Source organism: Schistocerca serialis, chromosome 4 (genome assembly GCF_023864345.2).
Source record: "Schistocerca serialis cubense isolate TAMUIC-IGC-003099 chromosome 4, iqSchSeri2.2, whole genome shotgun sequence".
In the NCBI taxonomy this organism is placed as follows: domain Eukaryota; kingdom Metazoa; phylum Arthropoda; class Insecta; order Orthoptera; family Acrididae; genus Schistocerca; species Schistocerca serialis.
The window spans coordinates 562,923,784-562,945,544 of NC_064641.1; the positions used below are offsets into that span (position 1 = coordinate 562,923,784).

Sequence of the window (21,761 nt, forward strand, 5' to 3'; positions counted from 1 at the left end):
CGATAATTTAAATCTCTTTAGAGCCGGTTCCATTACAAGTGGATAGTAATGTCATGAGGAGCCCGCAAATTGGTGCCACGAATGTTCATGATTAACATTCACGCGCGGATGATTATAAATCATGGAAAAGAAATAACTGCAAAAAGATACCAAGCGCCAGTCCATCGAGGTATGAGGGGAGATGGCGATACAGACTTACGCTGTCAATCCTGCATTGCTCTGAAGCCGGCGCCGCCATACTGAATGTTAAGAAACGTTAGCAGACTACTGTTTACCATTACTTTTTGTTATTTATTTCCGTCAAGTGCACCCGCAACAGTTGTTTTAAATAGTTATTGTTACAGTACTTTCGTGAATAAAAGAGTCACAGGAAGGAATTTTCAGACCGTTCTCTGGTGTCAGTTGAATATTTGATCCAGTAATACGACGCTTGTAACTTTGTTTTTGTTGTAAATTTCGAATAAACAACAAGATAAGTATGTAATGCGACAAAGCTGCTCTCGTAAACCAGAATTTTCCTACATACTAACGAAACTGATATTTGATCTATGTTCTCTTACCGAAAACACTGAAAACATATTTTGCTATGTTTTGTCGGTTTACAGTCTTTCTCTCTCATAGTGTCCATCCAGAGAGCTTTTAGAGTTGGATTGATTAATGAATGCATGTGCTGTAGACGCATATTCAATTTTAACCAATTTACTGCGCCTTTATTACATACTTCTTCTCGCATGTATCATGCTACCATCACTGTAACTTTTTCTCTTGCTCGTATATGGGTATATTAATATATATTTGGTTTTACATAACTTCTTAGGTTTTGCACATATGCATTCTAATCTATTTGTTTTTGATAGTTTTATACACTACTGACCATTAAAATTGCTACACCACGAAGATGACGAGCTACATACGCGAAATTTGACAGGAAGAAGATGCTGTGCTATGAAAATAATTAGCTTTTCAGAGCATTCACACAAGGTTGGCGCCGGTGGCGACACCTACAACGTGCTGACGTGAGGAAAGTTTCCAACCGATTTCTGATACCCAAACAGCAGTTGACCGGCGTTGCCTGGTGAAACGTTGGTGTGATGCCTCGTGTAAGGAGGAGAAATGCGTACCATCACATTTCCGAATTTGATAAAGGTCGTATTGTAGCCTATCACGATTGCAGTTTATCGTAGCGCGACATTGCTGCTCGCGTTAGTTGAGATCCAATGACTGTTAGCAGAATATGGAATCGGTGGGTTCAGGAGGGTAATACGAAACGCCGTGCTGGATCCCAACGGCCTCGTATCACTAGCAGCTGAGATGACAGGTATCTTGTCCGCATACCTATAATGGATCGTGCAGCCACGACTCGATCCCTGAGTCAACAGATGGGGATGTTTGCAAGACAACAACCATCTGGACGAACAGTTCGACGACGCTTGCAGCAGCATGGACTATCAGCTGAGAGACCACGGCTGCGGTTACCCTTGACGCCGCATCACAGACAGGAGCACCTGCGATGGTGTACTCAACGACGAACCTGCGTGCACGAATGGTAAAACGTCATTTTTTCGGCTGAATCCAGGTTCTGTTTACAGCATCATGATGGTCGCATCCGTGTTTGGCGACATCGCGGTGAACGCACATTGGAAGTGTGTATTCGTCATCGCCATACTGGCCTATCACCCGGCGTGATGGTATGGGGTGCCATTGGTTACACGTCTCGGTCATCTCTTGTTCGCATTGACGGCACTTTGAACAGTGGACGTTACATTTCAGATGTGTTACGATCGGTGGCTCTACCCTTCATTCGATCCCTGTGAAACCCTACATTTCAGCAGGATAATGCACGACCGCATGTTGCAGGTCCTGTACGGGCCTTTCTGGATACAGAAAATGTACGATTGCTGCCCTGGCCAGCACATTCTCCAGATCTCTCACCAATTGAAAACGTCTGGTCAAAGGTGGTCGAGCAACTGGCTCGTCACAATACACCAGTTACTACTCTTGATGAACTGCGGTATCGTGTTGAAGCTGCATGGGCAGCTGTACCTGTACACGGCATCCGAGCTCTGTTCGACTCAACGCCCAGGCGTATCAAGGCCTTTATTACGGCCAGAGGTGGTTGTTCTGGGTACCGATTTTTTAGGATCTATGCACCCGAATTGCGTGAAAATGTAATCACATGTCAGTTCTAGTATAATATATTTGTCCAATGAATATCCGTTTGTCATCTGCATTTCTTCTTGGTGTAGCAATTTTAATGGCCAGTAGTGTATTCGTGCACGCGGCTTATGGCTACTTTTGCGGGCCACCTGCTCCTTGCCACTCTAGTGCAGTGTGTGCTTTCTTGTCTGTCATAGACATATTTGTATGAGAGCTAAGAGGACCTCTTGCGCCGTGCACAATTGTTAGCGAGTTTGCACTTCCGTAAGCGTGGTGCTACTCTGTGTTGCTATGGTGGTTTCTGCTGGTATGCTTAAGGTAACATAGGTTTTTTAAACTCTTTTGGAATTATTCCGCCTTCTTCATACACGGGGTGGCTTATTGTCGCATGTTTTCTTGTAAACAGGACCAAATCTCATTGTTTATAACTCTATGATGGATGGTTTTTATATGCAGCTACTTTTGTGTAAGTTTTAATACGTGCTGTAATTTATTTATTCGTGTAGTCGCACACGATAGATTACTGGTTTCTTTGTTTTGTGGACGATCCCAAGAATGCTCAAAGGGTGAAACGCGTCTTTGAAATTAAATAACGTTACAACCCAGACTGTTTTTCAGTTTGAAAGAAATAAGACTACTACAGTAAAAGTAATCAGCGCAACCAAAATTCATGTATTTGCTTGTAAAGGGATGCATTGCTTGAAGGAGCCCAGTTATGAATGAAATGCGATTCCTGTACACTTAAAACTATATTAAGATCAGTTAGTGCATAGGTGAATATCGCAAGCTAGTGTTTTTTTAAAATCAAAACACTTCCATCAGACGCTAATGATTGGGGCAACTGACAGGGCTGAATGTCGGCTTCTAGTTCGTTACGTCATGACAACTCTCCGTGTTATACCTATCGTGCAATCATTAAAAATACAAGAGGCACAGAGGCTTTGCCGTCAACAAGTTACAGAACAAGAGATACGTAATACAAAACTGAAAATATAACTAACACTGTAACAATCCTTGATGAAACCAGGCATAATACTGTACATATGTTTCACATATGAACGTTGTGTTGTTTGGGCAAAGGACAGCCTAGTAGATTGGGAGCGAAACGGCGGCCACAGCAAATATACAGTGGCGTGAGCAAATATTGAATGCTGCTGCCACGTTCGTCAGTCACATAGACGCAAATAACAACGAGAAGCATTGAACCGCAAAATAACGCCTCAATAAAATCCTCGCTTAAGACTTCTAAATCTACATACATGGTATGTAAACCTGTATGAGGTGAAGTGCAGAGGGCGCTTACCGTTTTTTCCCGTTCCATTCGCGTGTTGAGCGCGGGAAGAATGACTATTTAAAAATACCCCTGTACGTCTCAACTTGTCTTTACGATCCCTACGGGAACACGACTGGGGGGCTAAAGAATACCTCCAGATTTTTCACGTAATACTGTAGCTGGAAACATAGTAGGCTAACCAGGCGTTCGCGAGATAATTTGCGTCTGCCTTCAGGAGTCTGCCAATTATGCTTTGCTAATATTTTCGTGATGCTCTACCATCAATCAAACATTTGTGCCATCCTTCTTTGTATACGTTTACTATCCCTTGAAAATAATGCAGTCAAAGGTAATACAGACATCTAAAATTGAGAGTGTTAGGAAGTTTGTAAATTGGCAACCCAGGAATGGCTAAACGGGAAATGGATTGGATTGGATTGATTTGGGGGAAGAGACCAAACAGCCAGGTCATTGGTCTCATTGGATTAGGGAAAGACGGGGAAGGAAGTCGGCCGTGGTCTGTCAAAGGAACCATCCAAGCATTTGCCTGAAGTGACTTAGGGAAATCGCGGAAAACTTAAATCAGGATGGCCGGACCTAGGATTGAACCGTCGTCCTGCCGAATGGAAGAGAAATGCGACGTTGGAAACTACAGTGAAAACCAGAAATGTTTCATCTGCAACAGATAGCTGCACCTTCCAGCTACTTCTCTATACAGTCGCTGCTCCGACTTTGACATCTGTCGTAGCGTTGTACCAACTCTCCAATACCATCGTCACAAAAGGCAGCCGGCTGTGCTTTCCGACAATTTTATATGATGGACTGCACCTCGTTACCTTCATAGGCAGCGGTTCATTTGAGCAGAGATAAAAATCAGAGGTGTCCAAGTGTGGGCTGTATTGTGGGTGATCAAAAACTTCCCGTTGAAAACGCTGCAGGAGCGTCTTCATTGCCCCTGCAGTGTCTGCCCGAGATCTGTCATGAAGGAACAGCATGGCGGTTACGTTAAGTGTTAAGTGAGACTGCCTGAAATCAGGCGAAATCTCTCGACAGGCACCCATCCTTGGCGGGAGACACTATTCTGTAAGCCTCTTTCGCACTCACTGTGGGCTCAAAACTGAGAAGGGCGATGTGACCAGGGATACTAGAGATATTGCGCAACTCATCCGTGCAAAGCTTCATTGGATTTTCACTGTAGTTTCCTTTTCACGACCGATTGCTCCTTACTTTTGGAATAGTCCTCGTGTGTAAGAGCGTGAGAAACACTGTGCTTTAATCAAGTTTATAACCGCAGAAAACTGAAACCACGAACTAGAGGAGTTCGTCCATGCAAGGAGCACTCTCTCCTTCAGCAAGACGAGGACAGACCACACACGAACGCTGCGATATCTGTAACAATCCGACGCCTTCAGTTCACTACCGTCGATCGTTGTCCATACTTGGCCCGGCTTGGCCCCATCCGATTTTCATCTGTTTTCAAAACTCAAAGCACTTCAAATTTGATAGTGATGGAACGGTGCAACCAGAGGTGAGGTTGTGGCTCCGTCAACAATGCAAACATTCCACAGTGACGAAATCTAGAAACTAGTGTCTGTTGGAAGAAAAGTGTTCGTCGCCAGGGTGACCATTTCGAGAAATAAATATGTAGACATGAAGAGTAAGGATGTAGAACGTTAATAAAGTTTCTGTTATTTAAAAATATTTAAGAATTTTCGCATAGAAACTGCGGGGGCATTACTTTTCAGCACGCCTTCGTAATAATTGCTGTATCAAAGGACGCAGGTGCTGACAGATTTGAATACTACCGAACTATACGTTAACTGTAAGTTAACTATATTGATCAGTCATGGCTGTAAAATACTGACACGAATTACTTAAAGAAGAATGGCAAAACTGTTAGAGGCCAATCTCAGGGAAGATCCGTTTGGGTTCCGGAAAAATACAGGAACATGTAAAGCCATAGTAAACCTCCGACTTATCTTAGAAGAAACGATGAAGAAAGATAAAAGTAAGTTTTTAGATTTAGAGAAAATTCACTTACATAGAATCACATGCTGTGAGACGAAGGGCTACCGCGGTATTGCTTACCGGCGTGAAGGCCCAAAAACTATGCGAGCATTGTCAGTCTGTTTTAGATACTGTGGGAGATAAATGCGATTGCAGTCTTTCTCGGGAGTATTCCATGATGAAATCTTCTCGGGTAATCAGCCGAGTGTAGCAAGCTTAATAAAAAATATAAAAGAATAAAAATCACCACCTACAAAAATTAAAGTCAACAATATTTGGCGTCGTCTTGTCGCATCGTTTCGATGAGTTTAGTACCCACGAAACTCATCGAAACGTTGCGACAAGACGAAACCAAATATTGTTGGCTTCAATCATCTTCTTCGCCAAAAGATGATAGGTACGAAATTCATCGAAACTTTGCGACAGGACGACGCCAAATATTGTTGGCTTTAATAACTCGAGAACAATTCATCAATGTGGGAGATTATACAGCTGTTGATAAATTTCTCTTATGTATAACTGTTGCGTTCAATAAACTATTGAAACAACGCTGTTTAATGTGTGCTGCACTGATAAAAAATTAATTTCAACTTACCATGATGAAGTTACGAAAAAAGTCTTTATTAATAAACTATCCCAAATTATCACGAATTAGAGGGATAAAACGCACTTTCGGCTTCGCAACTGTGTTTCTACGTCCAGCCCAGTCATACTGCAGTAGCGTAATAAGAAGGATTTTCATGAAGCTGTGCAAATGTAGATACATAACGAAATCCATGTATCAAATCATTCAGTGCCACAGTTAAGTCAATACGAGCAACAGAAGCAGAAAAAACGGATCAACATGTGTGAAAGTCTGCACGTTTCTCACTTTAGATCTACAGGGTACAAAGTTAACTGAGCGACATAACTTATGGATGGAAATTGTCTTAAGATTCTTGCTATGAGATGGTGTAAATATGGAATCGTTTCTGTGCATTATTGACTCGTAAGAAGGGTGAAGCCATCCCTCCTTACACGATGCTCTGGTTGCCGGCCGGAGTGGCCGAGCGGTTCTAGGCGCTACAGTCTGGAACCGCGTGACCGTTACGGTCGCAGGTTCGAATCCTGCCTCGGGCATGGGTGTGTGAGATGTCCTTAGGTTAGTTAGGATTAAGTAGTTCTAAGTTCTAGGGGACTGATGACCTCAGAAGTTAAGTCCCATAGTGCTCAGAGCCATTTGAACCATTTGATGCCGTGGTTGACGATGTAATCGGAATAATTAGAAATCTGGAAATTTGTGGTAAGGACTATGGGACCAAACTGCTGAGGTCATCGGTCCCTAGGCTTACAAACTACTTAATCTAACAAGGAGTAGCGGATGCGAACGAGGAGGCACATTGGTAAACCAGAGTGGCAAAAGTGCTGCCATCTATTGACGGAGAGAACACGCGACCACTAGCCCGGCAGTTCATAATTTGAATTTAGTGGTTTACATTTAATATTAAGAAAAAACAAAAAAATTACATAAAAAATACACGATACAAGTTAAATGTGCATTATGCGTTGTAAAGGAGCATATTTTAACCCCCTCGTTCGCATCCGCTACTCCCTGCTCTGCGCTCATAGGAAGCACACCGTGCCTGCCACACGCGGCGCACGGGGACCACAGCACAGCGTTGTGTGTCGTGATATCATTTGTGTATATTCCCTACCCAGGCAGTCGTCCGTAGCACTGTCTGGTGCAGCTTTCGCATTGACATGGGATTCACAGCACCTAGCCCGACCCGCGGTTTCGAAATGTTTTTTAAAAGTTTTTAAAACTTTTAGAAAATGTTTGTTTTTGTCTTTTATGTGTGTTGCGGCGTGTCAAAACTATCTCCCGCCTTTTGCTATTTCCAGTACGAAACCTGAGGATGGCCTTATAACAGTCCGAAACCGGTCGTGTGAAAATAAAGTAAATTACAACTGAAGCGGTATTTTCAACCTCTGCTTCTTTCACCACGCTGAGTTTCGATTGTCCCAGTTCTCTTTGTTAGCTGCACTTTCCGGTGAAACGGCAGGTTGACATCTGAGCGTCATTTGGACACTGGAAGTCAAGCCTGTTTCCGGTACGGTAGTGTGAATCTGCAACTTATCTGAAGGTAACCAAACTGCTACAGAGATGACGGCGGCATAGAAACGATGACTTGTTTATCCTCGCTTCGCGGGTCAAGGTCGGACTGGTGAGCCTTATCTGAACCGTTTTGTTAGTACCAAGGCGAAAGGAATTGATCCGGCCCAGACTACAAATTTTTCCGGTAATGATATCATTGCGCCACATAGTGAGATCGTATGCTGCATTGCACCGATACTTTGATGAGGATAGTATCGGGTGGCGGACACTCCCTGCCGCGACCTCGTGTTACCAAAGTAAGTCTCTAAAACGACTCGAAGACATCTTCCAAGAGACGTATTAGGCTTTTGTTAGCCGTGTATGAGCGATTTCAAAACGGGAGTACATGATGTAGGTTTGATCTGGAAGGGTTTAATTTCTTTCGTCAACCTCATTTCATCTAAATTCAACTTTTTCAGGCTATTTAACGGTGATGCAAAGACTGAGTTCACTGGTCTCCACATTTATTTGTCCTTGTTTTGGCCTGTTTATGTGACCCTAAACAACTTAATTGAGCAAGAGCCCATGACCAACTATATCAGGAGACAGGTTGATGTTCGCAGGATCTATCTTAAAGCATTATTAAGCCTTTCCAGTAATCTCCAAGATGACATGAAATGACAGTTAGCGTTTTCCACTGGGTCAAATTTGGCAGCTAGATCAGTAATACAATGGCTACATTTTTTTGTTTTCGACCTTCGATCGGTCGAGAAATGGAAACCACAGTAAAAATAAAAAAATGTTTTATGTGCAGTTTTAGCTACACCTTTCAGATGCTTCGCTACATAGTCGCCGCTCTCATTTAGACATTTGTCATACCAATACCCTCGTCACAGAAGGCAGCCGCCTGTGATTGCAGCGAACTACCTATGTTGGTCTGTGCAAAATTGCTGTTCTCATAGCTAACGGTTCATGTGAGAGAACAGATGGAAATGAAAGTTAGTCCGGGCTGTGTGGTGAATGATCAAACACTTCCCATCGAAAACGCCGCAGGAGAGTGTTTGTTGCCCCTGCAATGTGCGACTGAGAATTTCATGAAGAAGGAAATGTTTGACAGTTACGTTATGTGGCTACATGAAACCATGCTTAAACCATCAGCAGGGCTTCACATTTGACAGGAGGCATTATTTTCTATGCATCTCGACAAGATCACCGTGTGCTCACAAGGGAACATTCCCAAGGTGTCAGTACACAAACTTTATGAAATTTGGGGCATGCTTAGAAAGGGTAAAATAGAGCAATACGCAGCCGGCCGGAGTGGCCGAGCGGTTTTAGGCGCTACAGTCTGGAACCGCGCGACCGCTACGGTCTCAAGTTTGAATCCTGCCTCGGGCATGGATGTGTGTGATGTCCTTAGGTTAGTTAGGTTTAAGTAGTTCTAAGTTCTAGGGGACTTATGACCACAGCAGTTGAGTCCCATAGTGCTCAGAGCCATTTAGCAATACGCTTTTTTTTGTTTGTGCCCAATTTCACTTTCAAGGGGTAAAACACACCTCGAAAGGTTTAGCGGGAATATCTACGAAACGAAGGTATACAGAAAATATTTCTCATGTAAGAGTTGGTATGTAATTAACGACATTCAAATAGTTTGTGCGTTTGTGTCTGGCCGCGAGTCGTGCTTGGATAGCGTAATAGTAAGGCGGCCGCTCGCGTCGGCACCTGGCAAGCGACTTTCAAGTAAAATGTCTCGCCTGTAAGGGAATATACATAATGGATGTACGAGTACAGGTTGTAGACGCATGGTTGACGACATATAGACGTTTGGGTCTAGCTGTAAGTCGTGCACGGATAGCCAAATGGTAAGCCGACCGCTCGCTACAAGCGGGAAATCTGGGTTCGAGTCCCAGCCCGGCACAAATTTTCATTGTCGTCATTCCATTATACAGCTACTGGTTTTCCATATTCGCAATTGCGAATACATTTCATGTATTTCTGCTGAAGTGTAGTTGCTTATGGGTGTGACAGCTGGGCATCCATCTGTTAGCAACGACAAGTAACAAGGTCATAATTACTGTGTGGCACACCGTTCGTCAGCAGCATAAATCAACAATTGGTTTCATTGCGCAAGTGAATATTGGTTTTTAACAATTCATAGCGAGTGTGTTTCATACTCGTTCTCATATTCCTTAGGAAATGCTGTAAACTGGCCATTACTTTACTGTCGGACATCAAAGCAGCAACTGATAGGTCTATTTACGTCGACCTGCTTCGAAATTATGTTTCTGTTGTGCTCTACACCTGTTATGACCATTTGAACTTTTCGACAATTGGCATAATATTTGCTAGAAGCAAACCATTTCCAAAAAGGGGTGTAGTTTAAGAATGGGACCATATTACAACAATGTGGGATGAGAGGTGAAAGGGGGGGGGGGAGAGACATGATTAGCTCAAGCCTTACGGAGCGCGGGAAGAATAACAGTTTAAATAGCTCTCTCTGCCCTGTAATTAATCTAACCATGTTCTCACGGTCCCTGCGGGAGAAATAGGGGGGGGGGGGGGGGGGAAGGGAGGGGGGCGTACTATACTCCTATATAGAATCATCTCCGAAAGCGGGTGCTTCCAGATAATGGAAAGATCATTGACTGGGAACGCTTCTCAAAGCACTTCTGCAGTTGCAGGTATTATAAGAAGGGTTTTGTTTATAAGCGCTCTAAAATTCACGATGGTTTTAGTGTTGAAATGAAAGAGGAAAGTGTGTTCAAAGTGTTCCGTCAGTTTCAAACACTATAGAGCAGTAGATACATTAATTACCTTGGGGAGTGAGATTAAAAATGTTTTATGAAAGTAAAAGAATCTAAAGTGTATGGAGACTCCGATATTTCGAAATTTGAATGTTGTGGACGTGTGCAGAAAAGTATGGGTGCAAGGCTCCGAAAAATAAAGAACACGAAAGGAAAGAAACTGCCTGATGGTAATCCAGTCTAAGGACATCGTCTTCTTATCAGTAGACATTTAATGGAATGTTACTGTGATCTGGCAATTAAGAGAAATCCCGCATCCAGTAAAGAAAATGAAAAGAGCAGTGCGGGTAGCGACTTTTCATCAACCCTTTACAGACAACATTGCACAACATCCTCTTTGTCCAAAAAGTTCTGACTCGTGGTGTAGGTTTGAAAAGGCAACCAGCAGTGGGGAAACATTACACATAACCTCTTACAGCCCGAAGCTGCAACGACACTATAAATCCTAATTTTTGGAGGCTTCAGGAATATAAATATTTTGGCAAAATGCTGCCACATGCATATGCAAACAAATAACAAGAATTTTGTATCCAGAGGCGGCTTCTTTCTGAATAGACGGTGAAATGCATGTTGCACTTAAACAATAGATTGACTTCGCGTAAATTCCAACACACAAAATGATTTCTCTTGTGGTGTAGTTGCCATGTTGCTACAAACAAACAACAGCGCAGCTGCGTCAAAACTTTGCATATATCACTGGATGGAGAAAGTTTCAATTTGTTTCTATGTTTTATAGTTTGCCTGTAATAAGTAACTGAAATCTGTTTTTCTTTTTGAACCATCCGCCATATAAGAATATATGTGAAAAACAATTTCTGAAACAGTTTACATGCCAACCTATCGTAACCGAAATAGACTACGACAAAGAAACCGAAATTTCACGTTTTCATAGCAGAGTACAACATTTACTTTCTCGCAGTCGATTTTAACTGAATGTCTGTCCGAATGTTCATTAGAGTACCGTGCAAAAATTTGAAGGAAATTGGTGAAGAACGTTTCGAGACGTAAGATTCTGAACAAACGAACATTTAAATTGTAATGTATTTAGATTACGTTGGTCAAACATTATGGCACATAACAAAACGGATGGTGAATTATTGCTAATGGTACATGTTTGCCATGTTATTGGCAAAGGGCATTATTAAGTACATTACTTTTTACTATGAAGTTTATAATACAGTGCTCACTTGTATTACAATGGCTGTAAAGGTATCGACGAGCCATTGTCGATAGACCAATCAAAAAAATTGGGAACAATATACAAATACACATGTAACGAATTAACACATCAAATAAATATTATTGCTGATATTTGTTTTATGGTCATAAGGCCGTTGTCCTAATGTTTCGTCTTCCAGTGCTGGAGACATCATCAGATGGTTTAACGACCCAAAAAACAGTTGCAGCCTGAAACAAGCTCGGATCAGGCAGAACTGTTTATACGTATCCACGCAGCAGTCGGTTCGTGACGTCATCAGACCGCTGATGTCACGAACAGTCCGTTTCGTGGATATATATGAAAAGTTCGGCCTGCTGAGCTTGTTTGAGACTGTAACTGCTTTCTGAATCGTTAAAGCCTCTGATGTCTCCAGCATTGGAAGACAAAGCGTTAGACAGTGAATCATATCGGCCACGGCCCTTTGCCCACAAAAGAAATATAAGCAATAACGCAAATACTGGCCGTGAAATACTGCAGAACTTGAAATTTAAGATTGATGTCCTAAATACTGATTGGCTGATGGCAGTATCGAGGCTTGCTCGGAATCAAAATTTCCCTATTCGTGAACTGATTGTGGCTAGCCAATGTAAGTCAACTGCAGCTAGAAGGGATTGTGGAAACTACTACAGTTTGGTTTCTACAGAGGATTTAAAATGAATTTAAAATAAAATAATAATAACAGTATATCACAATAACGTACACCTGTCAATTATTCGATAACGGTTAGAAAGTGTTTTAAAGGGAGTGTAGAGTGTTGTCATATGAATAGTGGTCGGAACGAATTACGAGTAATCTTCATCAGCGATCTGATCATACGATACAACAACTATTCACCTGTTTTATGTTTGGCACTGTGTCAACTGATTACTCGCCTACATTCGTGTACGAGAACAACGCCAGGCACCGGCCAACAATTATGAATAAAGTAATTTGGCGGAATCATTTTGTTCAAATGGCTCTAAGCACTATGGGACTTAAATCTGAGGTCATCACTCCCCTAGACTTAGAACTACTTGAACCTAACTAACCTAAGGACATCACACACATCCAAGCCCGGGGCAGGATTCGAACCTGCGACCGCAGCAGCAGAGCGGTTCCGGACTGAAGCGCCTAGAACCGCTAGGTCACAGCGGCCGGTTCGCGCAGTCATTCATCAAGCTACTTGCCAAGAGAAAGTAATGGGACGAAGAGCACAGCACAGGGTAGCTATTATAGAGTGGTTATCAATGCGTAATACTCAGGAATCGTATTCCGAAAGAAAATAACAAGAATATCAACAGGTGCCCTGAATGCTATGTTTTCAAAGACTGATACGACCAGTTATGACCACTGTCGCTTTTGCGTTTCTGTTTCAGTTGCGTCTTCAAAGTTTATGAGTTACTGTAATACTGTCTAATTACTTGTCTGACATACAACCAACATTAAGTCGGAAGGCTCATTTAATACACGGAAGCGCTGTAGCAAATTTAAGTATACTAGCCTGAAAGCCTTAATGCTCAATACATTGATCAGTGGTTAGTTATAAAGCGACTGGCTTTCTTACTGTGGAGTTGTTGCTTTTACAGATTATGCTATGCTTAACTGTGACAGAGAATCTCCTTTTGTGGAGAACTACGGAAGCATTTGAGACAAAGAAGACTATTTCACGTATGTCCAACAGGGTTACGAACTCGTTGCAACTGCTGTCTGAAGCCTAGTTAAAGAATGCTTTTGGTTAAAAGTAACCGCTACGTAATTAAGTATATTTCATCACGAATGGGAATGATTTAAGAACAGATGTCTTCGATCGAGCATTATAAATAATCTACTGAAGTGGAGCAACGTAAACTTAAGTAAGAGTAAGTGGGAGGATGAGAAATCAGTTAACATTTACCTTTTCCGTTTATTTGTATAGCGCTGAATGCACAGAGAAGATGTTCAAAACAGCCATTTCCGTAACAAAATTACGGAAATTTTTTCCTCAATGGTTCAATATGTTTATAGGGGATGTGAAACCGAATATCATGTTTTCTGCCTTGTAGGAGGTCGGCTTCACAACGAAAAACGTGAAAAACAATTTTCGCACTCTTTTCAATTTTTCGCTTATATCTGTAATACTATGCGTTTCTTGGAGATGAACGCTCCGTACGAAACAGAAGCAGACAAAATTTTCTACAAAATACACTAGGCAATTACGATTTTATGCCTAGTCGGCGCTAGAGGGCGCTGAAAAGCAGCGGTTTTGGACCCTTCCGCGAAAACGTCAAAACACCCGTTCCCATCCCGAACAACTCGAGAACACACACACACACACACACACACACACACACACACACACACACACACACACACATATATATATATATATATATATATATATATATATAAAAAAAAACAAGGTGTACTGAGATGAATGACGAACACAAACTTCACTTAACGACGGTTTATTCAGCACTTGCACATACAACAGCGCGGACCGAACTGCTTCCGGCCAGAACAAATGGTTCTGAGCACTATGGGACTTAACATCTGAAGTCATCAGTCCCCTAGACCTGAGAACTACTTAAACCTAACTAACCTAAGGACATCACACACATCAATGCCCGAGGCAGGATTAGAACCTGCGACGTAGCGGTCGCGCGGTTCCAGACTGAAGCGCCTAGAACCGCTCGGTCACACCGGCCGGTCGGGCCAGAGTACATACAGTATATATACAGCTACAGAACATTCCATTATAATGATTCTTGTCATTGGTGGATACTTCTAGAATGTACTCGAACCGAATATAGAAATTAGAACTGTACATTCGAGGTGAGTTTTGAAATCACGACCCTCAATGCAGTAGTTTAGTGTCACAACCACTACACCACGAAGCTACTCAGCTTATTCTGCGACAATAAATATTAACAACAAAACCTCTACACCTCATGAAAATACATTAAATTTCCTATAATATTCGTTTATAACCAGTTCTAAGCAAAGAAGGGAAAGCAGAAAGGTGGAAGGAGTATATAGAGGGTCTATACAAGGGCGATGTACTTGAGGACAATATTATGGAAATGGAAGAGGATGTAGATGAAGATGAAATGGGAGATATGATACTGCGTGAAGAGTTTGACAGAGCACTGAAAGACCTGAGTCGAAACAAGGCCCCCGGAGTAGACAATATTCCATTGGAACTACTGACGGCCATGGGAGAGCCAGTCCTGACAAAACTCTACCATCTGGTGAGCAAGATGTATGAAACAGGCGAAATACCCTCAGACTTCAAGAAGAATATAATAATTCCAATCCCAAAGAAAGCAGGTGTTGACAGATGTGAAAATTACCGAACTATCAGCTTAATAAGTCACAGCTGCAAAATACTAACACGAATTCTTTACAGACGAATGGAAAAACTAGTAGAAGCCAACCTCGGGGAAGATCAGTTTGGATTCCGTAGAAACACTGGAACACGTGAGGCAATACTGACCTTACGACTTATCTTAGAAGAAAGATTAAGGAAAGGCAAACCTACGTTTCTAGCATTTGTAGACTTAGAGAAAGCTTTTGACAATGTTGACTGGAATACCCTCTTTCAAATTCTAAAGGTGGCAGGGGTAAAATACAGGGAGCGAAAGGCTATTTACAATTTGTACAGAAACCAGATGGCAGTCATAAGAGTCGAGGGACATGAAAGGGAAGCAGTGGTTGGGAAGGGAGTAAGACAGGGTTGTAGCCTCTCCCCGATGTTGTTCAATCTGTATATTGAGCAAGCAGTAAAGGAAACAAAAGAAAAATTCGGAGTAGGTATTAAAATTCATGGAGAAGAAATAAAAACTTTGAGGTTCGCCGATGACATTGTAATTCTGTCAGAGACAGCAAAGGACTTGGAAGAGCAGTTGAATGGAATGGACAGTGTCTTGAAAGGAGGATATAAGATGAACATCAACAAAAGCAAAACAAGGTTAATGGAATGTAGTCTAATTAAGTCGGGTGATGCTGAGGGAATTAGATTAGGAAATGAGGCACTTAAAGTAGTAAAGGAGTTTTGCTATTTGGGGAGCAAAATAACTGATGATGGTCGAAGTAGAGAGGATATAAAATGTAGGCTGGCAATGGCAAGGAAAGCGTTTCTGAAGAAGAGAAATTTGTTAACATCCAGTATAGATTTAAGTGTCAGGAAGTCATTTCTGAAAGTATTTGTATGGAGTGTAGCCATGTATGGAAGTGAAACATGGACGATAAATAGTTTGGACAAGAAGAGAATAGAAGCTTTCGAAATGTGGTGCTACAGAAGAATGCTGAAGATTAGATGGGTAGATCACATAACTAATGAGGAAGTATTGAATAGGATTGGGGAGAAGAGAAGTTTGTGGCACAACTTGACCAGAAGAAGGGATCGGTTGGTAGGACATGTTCTGAGGCATCAAGGGATCACCAATTTAGTATTGGAGGGCAGCGTGGAGGGTAAAAATCGTAGAGGGAGACCAAGAGATGAATACACTAAGCAGATTCAGAAGGATGTAGGTTGCAGTAGGTACTGGGAGATGAAAAAGCTTGCACAGGATAGAGTAGCATGGAGAGCTGCATCAAACCAGTCTCAGGAGTGAAGACCACAACAACAACAACAACATTCACTTTTCTCATACGGAGAAGTGAGAAAAGCGAAGATTACGAAAAATGTCTTATGCGCCCTACAGTCAAATCCATCTCTCAGCAGCGCTATAAGTTGCCGCATATTACGCTCAAAAGAGGTTGTTTTGAATGAACCGATTAAAAAAACATTTGACGAAAACATTAGCAAATTATATCTACAGTATGTAGGTACATGATACTGAGTAGGAAGATGAATATGGAATTGTAAGTAGTAATATACATGTATTATGAAAGGAGAGGATGTTGAGCCCAGGATTGGGTCATCACTTCGAATAAGTTCTTCATCTGGAAAATGAAGAAGGTATTTTGTGTTAGAACATGGTCACAAAAGACACAAGCTGTGTAGTGAACTATGGATGCATGAAGAAATACCTGCACTGATGTCATGCACGCAATTTTTTCACTCGTCTCCGTTTTGGCTATTGGTTATAGAAGATCCAGGTAAAGCGTCAGAGGCTGTGGACGGTCCAGTCCGAAGAGTGAGTTCTTATTGTTCTTCAACCGAAAAAAGAAATGTAATTCAATGATTATTGTGACAGTCATAATAGCATACAAGTCATCAGCAGACAGGGCTTCCATACCTACCATTGAATCTGCAGCTCAACACCCCCCCCCCCCTCAGAGCTTTCCATCAGATGCTGCAGTAGATCGGTAGCCACCTAGATCCAGAATAGTGGTGGTGGAAGTCGGCAAAGAATGGGTTGGCTCCCATTACCACGGAAAATTGTCATTGTCGAGAAACACACAGTGTTCAAGTTACAAGCGGAAAAGTGTGAAAATTGATGTTTTTCACGTTTTTCGTTGTGAAGCCGACCTTCTACAAGCCAGAAAATACGAAATTCGTATTCATCACCCCCAATAAACATACAGAATAGTTGAGCAAAAACTTCAGTAATTTGTTTACGGGAAAAGGACCGTTTCACTGGGATATTTTACCAATCAATGGAGTCGCGCTCTTTGAGTAGTATCATGAAACAAACGAAGGCAACATTATTGTGGAAAGCAGAAACAAGGAGCAACACCCGCGATAGCGAAAGTTCTAAGCGGAAACCTGAAAGTCTTCACAGTGCCATCTACTACTCACGGTAGATATACTGAAAGGATTGTTAGTGAGAGAATGAATGCATGGTAATCGTAATTCATAGTAGTTTTCCGTATTTTCTCTGGTTTCTTCCTTGGCCTGGACGACATCTTGAAAGCATTTTGTATACGGACAGGAAAAATGAATCGACGATGTTAGGATAGTGAGGAATTCTATGCGTCGGTAAGACTTAACTTTAATTTGAAACAGAGAAGTTGTAAGACGTGTATATTTCTATTGTCAAACCACAATTAATGAAAGATGTTTATATTTTATTAATAGGATTAAGTAGGAATAATTAATATTTGTCATGTTGGAAATAATTTTGGTAGCAGGGAATGTCTGCATCAAAGTATTATTGGCAGGAGAGACCGCACGTTGATATAATTTTAAAAAGGGCGGGAGAGACCGCGTATGGATACATTTTAAGAAAAGAGCGGGAAAGACCGCGCATTGATACATTTTGTAATGGTAGAAGGGATTCTCTGCATCAGAAAGCATTGTTGGCAGGAGAGACCGCACTTTAGCGTCCGTAGGAAATCAGTAACAGGCGAGAAGTGAAGCGAGTCGGTAGCAAGTCTGAAGCGAGAGGTTGAGAGGAGCGGTGTGCCTGCCAGCCACCAGCTATGATTTACAAGAGATTATAAACGGAAGTACAGAGATATCAGCTAACTATTATCATAAGAGGAACTAATATTATTGAATTATTTTTTTGAGAAACTCAAGACTACTGAAGATATGTTTGCGCAATGCTAGTTGTAAGATTATTGTAAAAAGTAAGTCCCATTTGAACGTTTGTAAAATCATTTCATTCAGAATATAATTAATTTTTGCCAGCTATATTGCATTACTGATTATAATCCATCCCAAAAACCACCAACGTAAAACTTTGGAAAATTTTATTGTTGTCAAGAAAAAGTTTAACTATGAATTACGTAGCTTCAGTCAAATTAATTAAAGAATAACGTTAACTTTGCTATTAAAGAATAACGTCAGCTTTGGTAATAAGTACAGTCACTTATTATGACAGCCCACCAGCAGCTAATAGAGTATAGTAAAACAGTAAGTATATTCATGTCGCAGTTCGATGTAGTAGTCAGATGGTGATCCAGTAACAGTAAAAAAGGTAGGAACAGTTTTGGGTTATTGCAGGTAACGACTGAAGGCCACGACGATGACACATTCTATGTTTCGTCGAAATAATCAGAAAATCATTTTTAATAAGCACCAATTAAATTTGTATGCGAAGATTGAGAAAGAGAATTAATTTCAAAGGGAAGATTTCATTTGTTATTATTAAGCAAGAGATAGAAATCCTAAGGGAAGGTTTCATAGGTTATTGTAGAAGGGAAGGTTGCGTAACGCAAGAGATATAGAGGAGACGGGAAGGTTTGAAAGTTATGGATCTTAGGTTTCCCTTTACTTAAATGAGAATGATATATCGTTCTGTCTTTCGAATCATTAAAGAAAACACAAAGACACTTTAATCTTGGTTTAAATCGATTGTGCGAACGATCTGAAATTTTATGCTTTTTTTACATCTGGAAGTACTGATGTGTGCTCAATTAATCAAGACATGTAGACAGGTTATGTCCTCTGCAGTCTCGTTAGTATTCATTACTAAAATTACTGAGAATTTGAGATTTTTTCCAGTCCTACGCAAGACGGTACAGCTTGTGGCTTTAAAGAATATTTAACGAATTCAGTCACATTTCACATTAGTGGTTGAACGTACAAAGCAAAGCTGCAGTGAATATTGATGGATTTACAGTGCTGGAATTCTTCAGCTTACCTAATATGGTACCGACAACTTCAGTTGCAGTCAACAGTTGTTTTATGGAATGTCTCATAGGGGAAACTTTATTTCATCTTGATCACCAAGGCAACCGAAACTATAGATATCACAATCGCCAATAGTGTTGACTTGGTTTTGTATGTAACGACGAATATCCCCATGTTCTATTAACACTGTTTTCTTGGCAGTCATGGTCAGATGCATTAGATAACAGCGAAGACTGTTGCTTTTCACGTTACAGTTGAAACGTGATAGCCTGTGGTCAGATGGATGTGTGAACTTTTGATACTTCCTGTTTAGATCAACGAGGTGTTCCAAGCGGCTTTAAAAAAAAAAAAAAAACGCAGGTCATTCTCATTACAAGAACAGTTTTCGGACAGCTGCGCAAAATTATAGGCACATATAGTTGGTGAAATTCGGTTGTAGGATTCTGGAAAACGTTTTATGCTAAATCTACAGAGCAAGAACCAACTAGTTTTGCCACTTTTTCTTTTATTAAGCAAACTACAATAAACTACCAACAGTACCACACTCTTCAAAACCAAAAACCAATAAGAATCCCTTGTTGCGGATCAAGCAAATAACACGTAATTCCTATAATAAGAGTTCCCTTCGACTCTATACCCGTACAACTGTTCCACGTCAACGTCGGCTCTTAGCAGCTGGTAGCTAGCCTAACATGACGGAAGCGACGTATCACAATCGTTGCGGAAGAGAGGAGGGTCGAGGTGGCACACCTCTGGACCCGCCGATCTTCTCCACACTCGGCGAGTCGACAACTTCCCGCTGAACGGCCGAGCGCCGGCTTATCTAGCCCCGGGCGGAAGAATATCTCTGGGACTATTTGCACACACGTGATCGCCAGGAAATGGTTCGTTGATCGTCGCGCCCCCTTCCTCTGCTTGCTGGTTGATGCCCTCTGATGGACGTTGGCCGCACCTACGTGTTTGTTGTCAACTGTGGTACTTGCTTGTAAACATTCTTCCGTCGACCAGACTTCGCAGCGGGGTCTGCAGCCCGCATCGCTGCTCTGTCTGCGGTGTAACCGCTGCAGTAGGCGTCTGTGGTGACTACAGCATTTTAAACATGTAACACGTCAGCTTCAGTTGCAAATAGAAACCAGTCTTTACCTAGGTTTCAGCCAAAATAATTTGGCCTCTTTCAGAAGTTATTGACACTAAACTATTGCATGCCAAAGTTTGGCCATGTCAAGTATAAAACTATAGCACCGTAGTACCCAGTAATAAATCTACATTACTTAGCTGAGGAGAAACAGCAGGCCCCAATGCGCGAACGGGGTCGGTAGGCCGTGAGAGCTGCGCCGGAACTAATCGCAGCGAGCTGATATCTACCGAGCACTGCTGATGGTCATGCGCATATGCACGTGGAAATATAGATGCATAAACAGTAGCTACCTTTACGTTAGGAAGTGGATTAATATAACCATTAAAACTGTTAATGGCGTAATCTGTAACCGAACTTACTTCTGAGGAGAACGAGAACCCTATAAACGGATTCGGAGCCTATAAGAAAGATTAGCTATTACTCGGCAAAATTATTCCTCAATTTTGAATACATTACTATTTGACTAAAGAAAGTGGAGTCAGGCGTCGGTGACTACAAAGGCACCGTAACATCAGAGCCGGTGAAGCAAAGGTTGAAAACCTTTGAAAAAGTTCTTTTTTCTCAAGTGTCATTAAGTAGGTTTACTTTATCAAGCAACAGGTGTTTAAAGATTTGCAACTCCTCAAGGATGTCAAGCCTAGTGCCTTTAACATCGCAATTTAATAGCTGTGTTATTTGGTGGATTGGGAGCGTGGGCCAACTGAACAAGGTGCTCGGCAAAGTCGAGCCACGCGTGCCATCATCACTTTTCGTGGGCATATGTTCTTCATATCTAGCCGAGAAGGCTCTCCCTAGGGAAATCACTACAGGTGATTTTGTACACCCCAGAACGAGATAATTTGTCATTAGTATTCTTTAACGAGTGGACCAAGTTCTTTTTGAGGCTGTTATTCGTAGAATATGCAATCTTGAAGCCGTGTCTCTTTAAGAGTCGCTCTATTTTATAAGATGCTTTGCCTATGAAGGGAATAGAAATGAAGCTAGTGGAGTTATACTCTGGTGCGACGCCTAGTGTAAATGAAGTCGCACTTTTTCTACCTGTTTTCTTGTTAAAGAGCTGTCTCACAGTTTCAGGTTTATATCCATTATTATAGGCAATAACTTTAAGGGTTTATAAGTCTTTCTCCATTGCGTCTGCTGAAAGAGGAATGGCAAGCGCTCGGCGTATACAAGAATGGAAGAAGGCCATTTTGTGGGCCTGGGGTGTTTATACTTAACATGGGCAAACTTTGGCATGCAATAGTTTAGTGGCAATAGCTACTGAAGAAGGCCAAATTATTTTGGTTGAAACCTAGGTAAAGATTGGTTTCTATTTTCAGCTGAGGCTGACGTGTTATATGTTTAACTATCACAGTTGCAGACGGGCTGCACGTTGTTAGAAGTTCTTACAGCATTTTAACCTGTAGCATTATGACTTGTTTTCGGAGAATGAAAATCTCTTCCTTAGGATCCACAAGCAGTGATCACGAAAAAACTCAATTAATTCAGTTCGTCCATGAAATCCAGAGGGTAGCAAATAGCGGTTACTAGATTAACGCCATATTCCTTCAATTCTGACAGGTGTTCTACGCTGTTCCGCACTGTCCCTAGTGAACCACATACGAGGTTATAG

General features: G+C 41.6%; 1 protein-coding gene across 2 annotated transcripts in view; it reads right to left on the reverse strand.

Moving 5' to 3' along the window:
* LOC126475304 (uncharacterized) overlaps nucleotides 1-21,761 on the reverse strand; it is a 598,246-nt gene that overhangs the window by 237,658 nt on the left and 338,827 nt on the right. The gene's annotated exons all lie outside the window — the stretch shown is intronic.